At 43.8% G+C, this 14786-nt stretch overlaps 1 protein-coding gene and 1 long non-coding RNA gene across 2 annotated transcripts in view; both read left to right on the top strand.

Moving 5' to 3' along the window:
• Nucleotides 1-14786, top strand: part of NECAB2 (N-terminal EF-hand calcium binding protein 2) — a 394502-nt gene that overhangs the window by 24483 nt on the left and 355233 nt on the right. The gene's annotated exons all lie outside the window — the stretch shown is intronic.
• Nucleotides 1590-7123, top strand: LOC122456303. The gene is made up of 3 exons (XR_006275150.1): nt 1590-4966; nt 5098-6926; nt 6961-7123. It is a non-coding gene; the product is annotated as an uncharacterized LOC122456303 (long non-coding RNA).

Below are 14786 nucleotides of genomic sequence, written 5' to 3'. Positions count from 1 at the left end.
GCAGGAGATTTGCAAAGCCACAACTTGGTGATCTGTCCACATGTTTATGGCACACTACTCAAGTGACAGCTGTGGATGCAGCAGTAGGAATGGCCGTATTACAAACCGCTCTACTACACCCTCCTTGCACTCACCTTCTCCCTGATGACTGCTCGCAAGTCACCCATGTGTGGAGTATACATAGGGACCAGCACTTGAAGAAGAGGAGATTACTTTCTTTAACTGGAGGTTCTTCGAGATGTGTGGTCCCTATCTGGATTCCACTACCTGCCCTCCTTCTCCTTTGCTTTGGACTTGAGGAGGAACTGGAGTGGCGTCAACACACACTGCCCATTATGCCCTCGGTTGGGAGTACGAAGAAAGAAACTGCACATGTGCAGGTCAACAGACACTGCTTGGAAAAACTTCTGGACTTGGGTGCATGCCGCACATGTATGCCCATGTGCAGAATACAGATAGGGACCACATGCCTCAAAGAACTTCTAGTTAGAGTAAATAACCTCCTCTTCCCCAGTCAGGGACACATCACACCACTTCCATGTCCAAGTTAATCTTTCAGGATCCTATGTAGGCATATTCATGCCTTCTGTTCAACCCCACCTTATGTTAATAGGCATTTAGACATTAAACCAAGTGTTTTTGGACTGTTTTCCCGAGTCTTGTCTTAGCAGATGAGGCCAAACCAGGGAAACTCTAGACTGCCTTGATAATAACTAGATGCAGCTGAACCTTATTAGACTCAATCTTAAAGAAGCAGTCTGCCTTTTCAAGCTCTGGGGACTGCTCAGTTTGTCCTACTGCCTGGATCCAGACCCTGTTGCACAGATCGTTTGGTTCTAGAAGGTTCCATGGTCCGCAATCCCCAGGAGCTGACAAAGGAGGAAAGCCAAATATGCATGTTGAAGTCTAGTGAAGAGAGATTTCTCTGTTTTTAATTAGCAGCTGTGACCATCTTATCTTTAAGAGCACAACATGTTGGCATAGTTATAGGGTGCATAAAGCTTTTAAGAGTAACACAAACATTCAGAAATAGCTACTGCAGTGGAGGAGGGATTAAAGGTGACTGTCTGGTAGGTGTTTTTTAAAGTTCAAGCCGCTTGCTTGTGTTTTTTGAGGTTTTTTGTCTATTCTATTGCTGAATTGAGGATCTCTACAGAGAAAGTGCTGTCTCTGAGCTATGGCTGTTGTGCAGGTTGCTATGGAAACAGCAGATTTTCGTAGGCCAGGTTCTTGCCACTTCCAATTGAACCCAACAGGGCATTTTAGAAACCAGATGGTCAGGCACAATATAAAACCCATGCATCAAACTTCTCAAACTATCTGCATTTTAGGCGAGGACCCAGGACTAGAATAAGTTCATCCTATTCACATGCTGGAAGGTTTTTCAATTGGGTGGACAGCTGTACATTTTATCCTTTCTGGTACATACTCTAGTTCCATTGGAATCAGTCCTGGCCATTGTTGTGTTTTGGCACCATGTACTGTTTTGTTTGTTTGCGTGAATATAGACGGGGGGAGGGATAGCTCAGTGGTTTGAGCATTAGCCTGGTAAACCCAGGGTTGTGAGTTCAATCCTGGAGAGGGCCATTTAGGGATCTGGGGCAAAAAAAAATGGGGATTGTTCCTGCTTTGAGCAGGGGGTTGGACTAGATGACCTCCTGAGGTCCCTTCCAACCCTGATATTCTATGATACCTGCATGCATCAGCTCCAACTTGTAAGATGAAGACAGAGAAACCAAGGAAGAAGAGACTTCACTGATGTGCTCAAGATGGAAAACTGCATTACAACTGTACAGAATTCATCCTCTCACCCCACGAGAACTAATATACAAGCTCTGTTGACCTGAAGGCTGTTAAAGCACCGTTTGGTGGCTCCGAATAGTGTTACAGCTGGGACATTTATTGCTGCAAGGAGTCAAACCCAGGAGAAAGATGCTGTCCACAACAATCACTCAGATAAGTCTACTTGTAGTATAGGAGTCAGCAACTAGATGTCCCCGCATACCATGTAGAGTTGCAGACGGGATGCAGAAGTCTAGTCCAGAATTTAAGGGGTGGTAGCACAAGGTAGCTCGGCATGAACACGGACTAAATTGGCCAAGTTTAAAATCTGTTTGTCTAGACCAGACTTGAAATGTGTTAGGACATGTTAATTAATGCATGGTAACTAGGGCAGGCTGGAAACCAGAATTCCATTTTGCAAAATCTTGTGAGGTTTTGACATTTGTTTGCCTTCTGAAGAGGAAAGAAACCAAGACCCTTCCTTTTTTTTTTTTGTTTAAAAAAAAATAGAAAAAGAGAGAGGCCCAGCCCAAAGTAACCAATAGTCCAGTGGTTAGAGCACATCCCTGGATGTGAGAGGCTCAACTTCAAATCCCAGCTCCGCCTGATAAACTCAGGAGAGGCTGAGAGAGACGCACAGACTCTGTAGCCCTGTGCTTAAGGCACTCACCTGGGCTATAGGAGACCTGCAGTCAAATCCCTGCTCTGAATTTGGCAGAACATGGATTTGAACCTGGGACTACCAGCGAATGTCCTCTCAGTGGGTATTGGCTATTCTGAGGTGGGTCTCTCCCCCCACTCTCCTTCATTTTGACCAGAGATTCCATCCTGGACCCTAGAAATCTTTTTGGTGAAAGTTTTATCAAACTGATAAACTGTTTGTTGGTTCTGATGAAGAATTCCTGACTAGCTGTAATGCTGATTACCATCACGCCTTTAAGTCTTTAGTTAGGAAAGGCCTGTGTGACCAACTGACTCCTGGGAGGGGTAGAATGGATATTTTAAAACCATCTTCACAATGATATTGGTCAGATCCTCAGCTGGCATAGCTCAATTTAAATAGTAAATAGAGCTATGATGTTTTACAGAGGCTGAGGATCTGGTCTGTAAAGAGTAATGCTGTGGTTCATACTAGATAACTTTCTTGAGATGAAACAAAGTAACAAGTGTCCAAAGTATGCAGGCTTCGTAGGGCCAGGCTCCCATGGGAAGCCAAAGAGAACTCTGCTCCATTTAAAGCCCTGCCAAATTTGGCTCACAGAAAGGACAAGTATGAAGTCCTCATGAGAGATCAGTGACCCACCAGCATTCTGCATCTGAACTGAAACAAGATGGCAGCTGGCCTGGCAGCAAGCCAGGAGTCTCCTCTTCGTACATTGAAGGGTACCGTACTCCCATTACAGGACAACTCTGTTTTGCATACTGTAGTATCCAGAGCCTTAAAAGCCAAAGTGCAGTTCAGCTCAAATTAGTGTCAAGTTCACTGTAAATCTATTAATTTAGTTACTCTGGATTTACATCAGTAACTGAGCAGAATGTGGCCCATTGTTTGTCCAACATTTTCTGGTTCGCAGTGTATCTCAGCAGCCAGCATACTGTAACTATGTATGTTGCTTTGATATTAACTGGATAAAGAAACAATCATTTAATGTACTGTTTCTCATCATCAAATTGACATATGCTCAACACTCGACTGGTGTGTGTGTGATTATATATGCTAGTTTCACAAAAACTTCAGAAACTGGTCTACTTTTGGCTTTAGCTTTTCCTGTCTGAGCTGCTTTTCTCAGGGGAAGTTATGCACACAATCTGCTCTGCCCATCTTTGTATTCCACATTGAACTAAGTCCTGTGTTCATTTAATTATGCTTTTTTTTAAAATTTGCTGCTACCGTAGTGCATAAGCTTCTCTGTTAACTCTCAGTAACTTCAAAAACAAGACGGTCAGCTTTCAAATTGTAATGGTGCTAGAATTCTATCCAGTTTGATTTCAACAATTCTATACACATGGGAGGCGGGTGAACCACGGGCTCGGGGAGGTTGGCTCGGCCTGCCCCTTCTGCCCGAGGCCCCACCCTGCATGGCTGCTAGCCTCCCTTCCCCAGCTCTGGAGCTCTAGGCAGGTGGGTGGGTGATGTGCTCCTACCCCCCAGCCCCGGAGCACAGGCCAGCCCCCTTTAGCCCAGTTACATTTTATTCACACTCATTAGCATATTGCCATAAAACACATGGAGTGCAACATCACAGGTGGCAAATACAGCAGTATTTTAAAATGGATTTACATTGAGGAAGCCATGCATGTGCTTATAAAGTGAAATCCTTGTGGCTATTGGTAATGACACGCACTCTGGATTGGTGGAAAGCAGTACTGACAGGCCTACTAATGAAGATTTATTTGGGTGGGTTGAGTTAGTCAGATTTTACTAATTTCTGCTATTGATGTCTCTATGAGGGCAGTGAGTATTTAAAAGCAAAATTCTAAGGGACAAATTAAAGTTAATTTGCTCAGTTCTGCACCAATAAGGAGCATTATAAATTATATTGTTAAATGTAATCTTCATTTCATATATATAAAGACCCCATTCTGTCCTCGGAGTTGAGAAGATTAATATCATGTGCTGCTTTAATATAATATGTTTGTGGTAAAAGTCACGAGGTCTGTTCCTTTTGCTCCTTTCAGAATTATAGTGCAAACCTACAAAAATACCAGCCATTCTGAGTTGACCTGTAGAGCGTGTATAGCACAGGACATGCTTATGTCGAGCACTCTGTCCCTGAAACTGTGGGGGAAAACAGCCTGACTCTGTTTATATCTCTCCTTTATAGAATAAAGGATGCAGACAGGCACTGTAGCTAATTTAGCATTAATTTCCAGCTATTTACCTCAGTATCTGATGCATGAAGAGAGATTTAGCCGTGTGACTTCTGTAAGAGTCAGTGAGTCTCATGACTAGACCAGTGCATGATGCTTATACTATAGGAGTGAGAGAGCGATCTGTCTTACAGATTTAGGCAAGTAACAAACCTTTGTCTTCCTGACTACTCTGTTGGGAACAGCTTTGTGACTTCACTGAGCACATTAACCATCTGCACAAACAAAACCCCCAACACCTAGCATAATTGACTTATTCAAGCCCTCAAATTCTAGCTTGAAAGTGTTTCATTCTTATCTCATTAATTCCAAGGTAAAAAGAAAAGGAGTACTTGTGGCACCTTAGAGACTAACAAATTTATTAGAGCATAAGCTTTCGTGAGCTACAGCTCACTTCATCGGATGCATTTGATGGGGGAAAAAAAAGGAAGAAATAATTCCAAGTTAGTAGCAGTATAAAAACCTCAATTATCACAATTCAATTGGAGCAAGAGTCCTTCACTTTGATTTAGAAGCTGACAATTTGAGGCCCTGGCTAAAGTTTGAAATCAGAGTAGAAAATGATGAGAGAGAGTTTTACATTTGATCACAGTAGAATGACAAACCCAATACTACATCTTCAATCACTGAGAATTCAAATTAAAATTAGCTTGGTTTTCAAAGGTGCTGAACACCTGCGTTTCCCTTTGAAGTCCATGGGTTTTGTGGGTGCTCAGCACTTCTGAAAGTGAGGCTTTGGAAGCCTAACTTCAGGCACCAATTTCTGAGTGCTGGTCATGCTGTCATAATACATTCTCCAGTTGAGGTAGTAAGAGCTCTCTGCTGTAGCTGATGCTGGGAGGTTTAGTCCCCAAAACAACCTTATCCTCCATTTCATTAAGGCTTTTTTGTGCTGTTCTGGCAAGTTGTAAAGTAGGTTGAACGATTCTGTGTATGGGATAGTCTCAGAGAGCCTTCCCAGTCAGTGCACAGCTGGCACGTGGGTCTTATGCCCATCCTGCTCCCAGCATGGGTGGATTGAGGTGTGGCTAGAGTATAGTGCACATTTGCTGTTCGCTTCTTTTCATGGATGTTCTAAGGCAGTAGTACTCTGAAGCCCATGAGCCACAAGTGTCTCTTTAATGTGTCTCCTGCAGCTCTTTGTAGCACAGGATATTAAAACACTGTGACTTAATTATTAACCAATCGGGATGCTTTTATTATGTCATTAACCAATTAAGTCATCAACTTGCATTGCATTATTAACTTATTTGCTGTGAGAATACGATACTATTACTATAGTAAATGAAACAATGAATTCACAGTACGGTGGCTCTTTTGGGTAATGTTGAGTGCTAATTTGGCTCCTGAACCACTGAGATCTGAGTATTCCTGCTCTAAGGTTTCTCTGTGCTGCGATTCTAGGTGTGATGGGAGCACAGGAAGACACACCTGCACTTTCTCTGCTAAAAAAGAGTGGTGTCGACATGGTAGCACGGGCTTCAGTGTGGGCTATATAAGCATGCTGGGGGCCCTAGGTATGTTCTCGCATTGCTAGCCTGTGCTGAAGCACCAGCTTTGTTATTTTTAGCGGTGCTAGCATGGGTGAATGGAGCATCGGTATATGTCTGCTTGAGCTGCAATCACACGCTGGACTGAAGCGTAGACATGCCTGAGGTTGACACAGAGACAGGACAGGCCCCTGCACAGCCCCAAATGCAAAAGGTAACTTTATAGCTAAACCCACCAGCCTCTCCACCCAGTGCAGAAGCAGAGTAATTAAGAATCATGCTCCTGAAGTCTGTCAGCAGCAACAGGGATACAAATGCATACTGTGCAGTGATGGATGCAACTCGGGAAATAACCTGCTCTAGTTAAGGGCAAAGGCTCCAGATTTGGATGAGCGGCTGCGTGGCAGTTTGGAAGTCCCACAAGATTGCCCAGATTCCATCAGGGTCAGAAACAGCCTCTCGTCGTATTTCGGCATCTCTGCTTCAAGCCCTTGACTGAGGCAGGAAGTTGGTGTTTGGGGAAATTAAGCATACAGCTGGAAATAGGGCAAGGCACACAAACTGTGATATTTCTTTGGGCAGGAATGTTTGTTTCAGCCATATCCTCTACTCCAGGGGTTCTCAACCTTTTTCTTTCTGAGCCCTCCCTCCCACGTTATATGTGCTGTGCCACAACAACTGGTTTTCTGCATATAAAACCCAGGGCTGGCATTAGGGAGTAGCAAGCAGGACAATTGCCCTGGGTTCCACACCACAGGGGCCCCCTTGAAGCCAAGTTGCTCAGTCTTCGGCTTTAGACCTGAGTGGCAGGGCCCAGGGACCCGGACTTCAGCCCCATGTGGTGGGGCTTCGGCTTTCTGCCCTGCGCCCCAGCGAGTCTAATACTGGCCCTGTTTGGCAGACCCCCTGAAACCTGCTTGCTGCACTGCAGGGGGCCCTGAATCCCTGGTTGAGAACCAATGCTCTACTGCAAGCTGATCAAGGCACCTATCCCCTTGGAGTCTGCACATTAAAGCTTTGTACATCAACATTTATTAGGCTTCCCCTGGTGTACAAAATTCTAGCTCTCCCTCCCTTCACCCCCGCACCTCTCGCCCCCGCACAAACAATGCTGTCAGTTGGATAACTCGCCTCTGCTACACCTCTAAACAAAACACCCATTCATTAATGCAAATCCTAACTAAAGTAACTAGCATTCGCTCTTTCTAAGAGTATCCCGAAAACCTCATTTATCAGTTTTAAATGCATCATTGACTCCTAGCCATTAGGGATCCCCTACAGAAATCAACTGCCTGCCATTATTTAGAATGTATGTACACTAGGAAAAATTTGAGCTCCCTGAAACAGTTTGTCACAGGTGTCCCAAGAGGGTAGATTATATTCATTTGGCAATTGCGCCAGCAATCCATAAGCATGAATATAAAGAGTTCTTTGTCATTTGTAATTTTCATGTTAAACCATTCCTAGAGGCAGTTCACTTTAGTGTCTGGTGTAATGCAATTCAGTCATAGACTCTAAGAGGAGTTTTTCCTTCCAATACCATACAGTCTTCATAGACAGATTATTGTTCGGACAGACGAGTCTAATAAGTGAATAATAATAATATGTGATCTCAGTAGTTTGGGCCAAATTCTGCTGTTATGCCAATGTAAATCCAAAGTAATTCAGTGACTTTATTGGATTTAATCTGGTTTGACTGAAAGCAGGCTCTAGCCTTTTATGTGTAACAGAGGCCATGGTCCTCCTTACCCAGTGCAAACAGTCAGGCACTTATTAGACTCGTCTGTCTGAACAATAATCTGTCCGTGAAGACTGTATGGTATTGGAAGGAAAAACTCCTCTTAGAGTCTATGACTGAATTGCATTACACCAGACACTAAGTGAACTGCCGGGGGCTGAATGCCACAACTTGCCATTCAGTGGCCTAGATTTCAGAGTTTAAGCCCGAAATCTAGGCCACTGCATGGCAAGTTGTGGCCTTCAGCCCCTGGCGCATATTGGGGGCAATGCAAAGCCACTCTCTTGTAAAGAAGGCATTGCAAGCATGGCCCTGTCTCTTGCCTTCCCTCAAGTCAGGTGTGCCCCCCAGCTGTGCAGTGTGGGAGCAATCCCTGCAGCGACTGCTGTTGTCAGTGATACTTATTCAGTGTACTTTGCACATTCACCTGCAGAATGTCAGCTCAGTCTAGCTTCGCTCATTTTGCCTAATAGGGTTTGTTCAAAGAGGTTTGAGATCCTGTAAGTCTGGGGCCCTCGCTTTGCTGAGGACTTATCTTAACAGAGTAAAACATCCACAGCTCCTAGTTCTTGCTTTGTTCTTGCCAGCACTGAGTTCCCCTAGAGAGGCAACATCTGTCCAGTGGGTACAGGGCTGGAGGAACAGGTCAGTCGGTACGCAGAGGGAATGCTGGTAGAAGAGACCTCTGGAAATCAATGCAGGTGTCAAGCATGTGTTTACTGAGCCTTGTCAGATCTCTTGGCAAATGAGGATCATATTATCCATGTCCTCATTTAATATAGCTATAGAACTTGCCATTCGTGTTTTTATTTTGTGAGCAGCATGACAATAATACAGACAATTAGATTGCATAATACTCCCACGTGGCAAAAACTAAGCTGTTTATTACAGTTTTGCAAAAACACTAAATGCTTTCAGTGTTTGCCTTGAATTTTTCTTCTCTGGAAAACAAAGGGCAACACTCCCCACCTTGCATACTGTCGCTAGAAAACTCTTCTCTCCCCAAAATTATTTGGCTCACGTTGGGAGCAAAAAGCTGCTTTCACCAGCAGAGGTTGGCAAAGTTTCATTTGAGGGAGAGGGAGCAGCTTTGTGTCCACTTGGTGTGGTTCCTGGCATGATGGGACCCTGATCCTTGATGAGGCTCCTAGGTACTAACGTAAGGATCAAACTGGCAAATTCTAAGTTTCTGTGCACAGAGTTGTAGCAAAATAGTTTGTCAGGAAAAACCTGAGCCCATCTAATGATTGGTCCAACAGCAGTGCTGCTGTCCCTGTTTAAACAGGTGGTTATGTTTCACCCCAGAGGTGGGAGACACGATTCTCATGCACAAGGCCAGAGTCTACATTGTTCTGGTGAAAATTCAGAATAACTCCACTGGATTTACACTGGCAGAATTTGGCCCCCTTGAAAATATATTTTTTGGCAAGTTTTAAAATACCCCTAACAACTATAGCTGCAGATCCAGAGACAAAGAGCTCTGGGGTAGGTCTGCATTTGGGGTGGGGAGGTGAGGGTGGTTGTTTCTCTTTCTTTAACCATTCTATAACACTTGTCTGGATGGAGCACAGCTAACTAGGAGTTAAATCTGCTTCCCGACTAAACACATCCCAATTCTAACACTTGCCCACTCGCCACATCTTCCCTGCTTGTGCTTTTTCAGCCCAACTCCTTCAACAATCCAGCACCTCCTAAAGTCCTTGGTATGGCAAGCCACCTTGGTGGTGGTATGGGGATGGACTCCCTAGCATGCATAGAACAAGCTCGTTTGTATTTCTACTTTCACCCTATTTTAAAACTTACTATGCAGGTAGGAGATTGATACTATATCAGCCTCTTAAACAGGAGGCAATTATTGAAGAAGATGGCAGCTGACTACAGACAGGGTTCCACAGTTTGTGGTGCAGCTTTATCTTTTGTTTATCATGGACCACACTTTATCTGGAGCTTTTAGCAGTACACAGAGAGAGATCTAGTGCAAGTAAATAGTTGCATAAGCTACCATTTAACCTTATTTTTACAGATACTCAAACAGCACATGAACTACAGACTAAAAGAGGTTGGGCTTTCTGGATGAAAAGTTCTACATAACTGACAGTCACCATTGCTAATTTTTACCGTTTTATAACCCAGTGCCTATAGCAAGTAGTGCTGTCCTCTTTCCATGCTGCCTGTTGCATCTGTTGAGAATGCATCAGACCTCCAGAATGCACTGTTTTGCTTGCTGGTTTTAGGGGGAGCAAGGGGGAAACTTTTCTGACTTTCCTTATTTTAGGTGAATCCTTATTTCATCAAGTTATCCACCTCTCTCAGACTTGTATGTCCCAGTGCAAACTCCTTGCCCGAGTCCATCTGTGAATGAAGAGGACATAAATTTCTTTATTTATAACCTTCAGGAGTCCGCTAAATTGAAACTAGAGCATAATTGTTGTAATCTCCTATCTTGTCATCCAGGACAAACGATGTCCTGCTTTACTCAGTTGTCTTCACTCGGGTTTGAATGGTCTTTGCCCTTGGTTTATATTTAGCTCTCCTATCAAAATAAAACCCCACTCCACCTAGGGAAACAAGAGTCCAAGTCAAATACTTTCTTCATCCAGTCTCTAGATCACAGGTTCTCTAAAAGATGTGTGCAAACCTTCTTCCTTTGGTGCAGTGGAGTGAAGGGGATTTTCTGTTCACTCTTTACTGAAAGGTCCAGGACCGGGTTCTGAAAAAGACATTAAGTGTTCAGTCGGAGCCTCGAGGCCTTTATGCTTCCAAATCCATGGCACTTGCTTCATTCATAGATTCCAGGGCCAGAAGGGATTTTGATCATCTAATCTGACCTCCTTCCTGTACAACACAGGCTAGAGAACCTTCCCAAAGTGATTCCGAGAGCAGATCTCTCAGAGAAATATCCAATCTCGATTTAGAAATGGCCAGTGATGGAGACCCCACCACAAACCTTAGTGAATTGTTCCAAAGGTTGATTAACTCTCTCACTGTTAAAAATGTGCACCTTATTCCAGTCTGAATTTGTCTGGCTTCAACTTCCAGCTCTCCCTACCATATCTCTACCATCTGGGATTCCCAAACAAGTATCTCCAGGCTTTCTGCTCCACCCTTCTGGCTCCCTCTCCGGCTCCTTCCAATGTTCTTACTGGAGAGCATGTCTGCAACTCCTAGTACTTCCCAGCCCAACCTTGTATTGAAGAAAGGCAGCCATATATGTGTATTTGCCCCCTTCCCAGCATACCTTGCCTTGGAGCCTGCAAGACCCATCCGCTCTGGGAGCTACAAATCCCAGCATTCTTCTGATCTGGGCTCAAACTTGGAACAGTAGCACTAGACCTCAAGCATGCCTTAAAAGGCCAGCACATCCTGTAACTGGGGTTACAATCAAATTACTCAATGGCTGGGATTAGTATTAATCTCTGTATTGCCCCAAATCTTAAATTTGGGAAGCTATCAATTTTAAAAAAAGATGAACTATATTAGTGTCTTACAGGAGAGCCCATTAAAATCTAATTACACTCTGTCATAAATATAAAGAGAAGGGTAACTACCTTGCTGTATAAAGTACTATAAAATCCCTCCTGGCCAGAGGCAAAATCTTTTCAACTGTAAAGAGTTAAGAAGCTAAGGTAACCGAGCAGGCACCTGACCAAAATGACCAATGAGAGGACAAGATACTTTCAAATCTGAAGGAGGGGGGGAACAAAGGGTTTTTCTGTCTGTGATGCTTTTGCCAGGAACAGATCAGGAAGGCAGCCTCAGAACTTCTGTTAAGTTAGTAAGTAATCTAGCTAGAAATGCATTAGATTTCCTTTTGTTTAAAGGAAAAGCTGATAAAATAAGCTGTGCTGGATGGAATGTATATTCCTGTTTTTGTGTCTTTTTGTAACTTAAGGTTTTTCCTAGAGGGATTCTCTCTGATTTTTTTGAATCTGATTACCCTGTAAGGTATTTACCATCCTGATTTTACAGAGGTGATTCTTTTACCTTTTTTTAATTAAAATCCTTCTTTTAAGAACCTGATTGATTTTTCACTGTTCTTAAGATCCAAGGGTTTGGGCCTGTGTTCACCGTACAAATTGGTAAGGATTTTTATCAAGCCTTCCTCAGAGAGGGAGTGTAGGCCTTGGGGGGGATATTTTGGGTGAAGACGTCTCCAAGTGGGCTCTTTCCCTGTTCTTTGTTTAAAACACTTGGTGGTGGCGGCGGCATACGGTTCAAGGACAAGGCAAAGTTTGCACCTTGGGAAGGTTTTAACCTAAGATGGTAAGATTAAGCTTAGGGAGTCTTGCATGCAGGTCCCCACAGCTGTACCCTAGAGTTCAGAGTGGGGAAGGAACCTTGACAGACTCTTATTGAAGTAAGACTGACTATTGAATAATTAATAAATTTGGCAATTTTAAAAACCTCTGAACTGGGAGGATTTCGTTAAGATGGAAGTCTTCCCAATTCCAACTTGGTTAAGTCATTTTAGATTAATTTCCCCTCACATTTTCCTCCCTCCAATAGACATATAATATGTCTCCACTTGCACTTTCGCTAGTTATGGGTAATTCACTATAAGAAAACATTTGGCTTAGTGCAACAGGTGATTGAGAACTAGCAAAAGTAGCAATGTCTGTTCTTGGTAGTGTTCACGGGAAGCAATTTAAAGCCTGATCCTGCAATGAGCTCTGCATGGTGAGAACATTGGATTTGCACGGAAGCCCAAGTGTTCCATGCAAGCTCAGGATTTACCATATGGGACAATTTGCAGGACTAGAGTCTAGAGAAGGTAGTTAGTGGGAGCAGTTTCCTGCTGAATGTTGTAGCAACCAGGCAAGGTACTAACAAACAAACTTCAACGGGACTTTATTTTCAAAGTGGAAACCTCTTTACCAAGCTGCTGCTGTGCCCTCAGTAGCTCTCACTCAGCCTCCTCAACTTCCCCCGCCCCATTCCTGTTTTCTGTCCTTTCAGACTCCCAACAGCCAGTGCTCCCAATTCTAATAATTACAAGCAACATCTAAACACCACATTCCCTCCTCTCTTAAGAAACTCACCCAATTAAAATAAACATTGTTGTTCTAACCACAGGAACAAATATGAAACAAGACACTATACTGTTGGCAGAATTATTACACTGAAAACACTGTAGATACTACCTAACATAGTCTCTAGTCCAGACAGGTGGTCGTCTGGGTCTGACAGGCCGTCTCTCAAGCCCCGGTCCCAGTGCAATGTCTTGTTGTGTTGGTACTATGGTGAAGTCATCCAATGCAGACTGGGTGTTGGCATAATCTCCTCTTGGTACGTAGGCAGGTGCAAGATAAGAAGCATTCCATACCCACCCATCAGAAAGTCGATCAGTGTAAGGTCCCTTCTCCTCTATGATTTTAAGAGGAACTGTGAATTTATGGTCCCCTTTGCGTAAAATTCCAGATTTTTGTATTCCAACGAAGGAACCACACTCAAACTTTGGTTCCTTAGCACCCCGGCGCTTGCCTATGAAAGCCTTAGATTTTGCTTGGTTCTGTTCAACTGTTTGTTTGTTTTTTTTCCACATCATCCTCGGTTGGGGCATCAGGTCGTGCCTTTAACAATCCAGCAATGTTCAGTTTAGTATTCATCTGTTTCCCGTGCAGTAACTCTGTGGGTGATCTTTGCGTTGTGGCATGTCATGTAGCCCAGTATGCTTGCAAGAAATCAGTAGTGAAGGGTATCCACAATCGCCCTTCCAGTTTAGCCATTTGCAAACTCTCTTTCAAACTTCTGTGAAACCGTTCGATTTCCCCATGGGCTTGAGGGTAATATAGGGATGACCTTCTGTGTAAAATGTTCCTCTCTGCTAGAAAAGTTTCAAACTCCAGGGAAGTAAATTGACTACCATTATCTGAAACCAGTTCTTTGGCGTTACCTTCCCTGCTAAAAATGAAGAAAGGAACTTAATTACTGTAGCAGAAGAGATTTGCGATGTAAACGCTACCTCAGGCCATTTACTGAAATAGTCTATTAAAATGATGGCATACCGGCAGTCACTTGGAGCAGTATCAAAGGGTCCTACAATGTCAATCGCCACTTTTTCCCAAGCAGATTCAGGAAGAGGAACAGGCTGTAATGGAGGGGTACATGTCACTGCTGTCTTATCATGCATTTGGCAAGTGACACAGGATTTTATGAGTGCTTCAGTTTGAGAGTCCATCCTTGGCCACCAATACAGATCCCGTAGTCGTCGTTTGGTTCTGACAATTCCTTGATGAGTATCGTGTGCCAGGTGTATGAGTTTTGATGGTAATTCTTCTGGCACGAGGAGGCAGCGTGTACCTCGTAGCACACAGCCATCAAACAAAGAAAGTTCATCCCAAACTCTAAAATAAGGCAGCAAAACTGGGTCAAGGTTTTTAGGGTTACTGGGCCATCTCTTCATCAGAAATTCCCATAGTTTTTGTTGAATTGGACACGTTGAACAAGCAGCTTGAAATTTGTTCTCTTGTAACTGCAGTGAGAGTGCTTGTAATAAGCGCAACCACTACATTCTCATCCTCTGGTGGACCATCTGGTGAAGGCAAAGGCAGGTGAGAACGGCGATCAGCTACCACATTTTGGTGTCCAGGCTTATATTCCAGTTCATAATTGAAAGAGAGTCGTCTTCCAGACCATCGAGCAATATGGTATCCTGCTCTTCCCAGTCCTTTCGTGGTGAGCAACGTCGTCAAGGGGCTGGGGTCTGTGCACATCTTGAACGTGCAGCCCCACAGGCAAGTTCTCCATTTTTCAGTAGCCCAGACACAAGCAAGTGCATCTTTTTCGACGGTAGACTATTTTCTCTCAACATTACTTAGTGTCCTTGAAGCAAATGCAACAGTCCTCTCTGTGTTGTCCTCATGAAGTTGTGTGAGGTCAGCCCCAAGCCCATAATCAGAAGCATC

Source organism: Dermochelys coriacea, chromosome 12, assembly GCF_009764565.3.
Source record: "Dermochelys coriacea isolate rDerCor1 chromosome 12, rDerCor1.pri.v4, whole genome shotgun sequence".
Taxonomy (NCBI): Eukaryota; Metazoa; Chordata; order Testudines; family Dermochelyidae; genus Dermochelys; species Dermochelys coriacea.
Note: the sequence above shows the minus strand (reverse complement) of the source record. Positions and strands in the feature narration are given on the sequence as shown.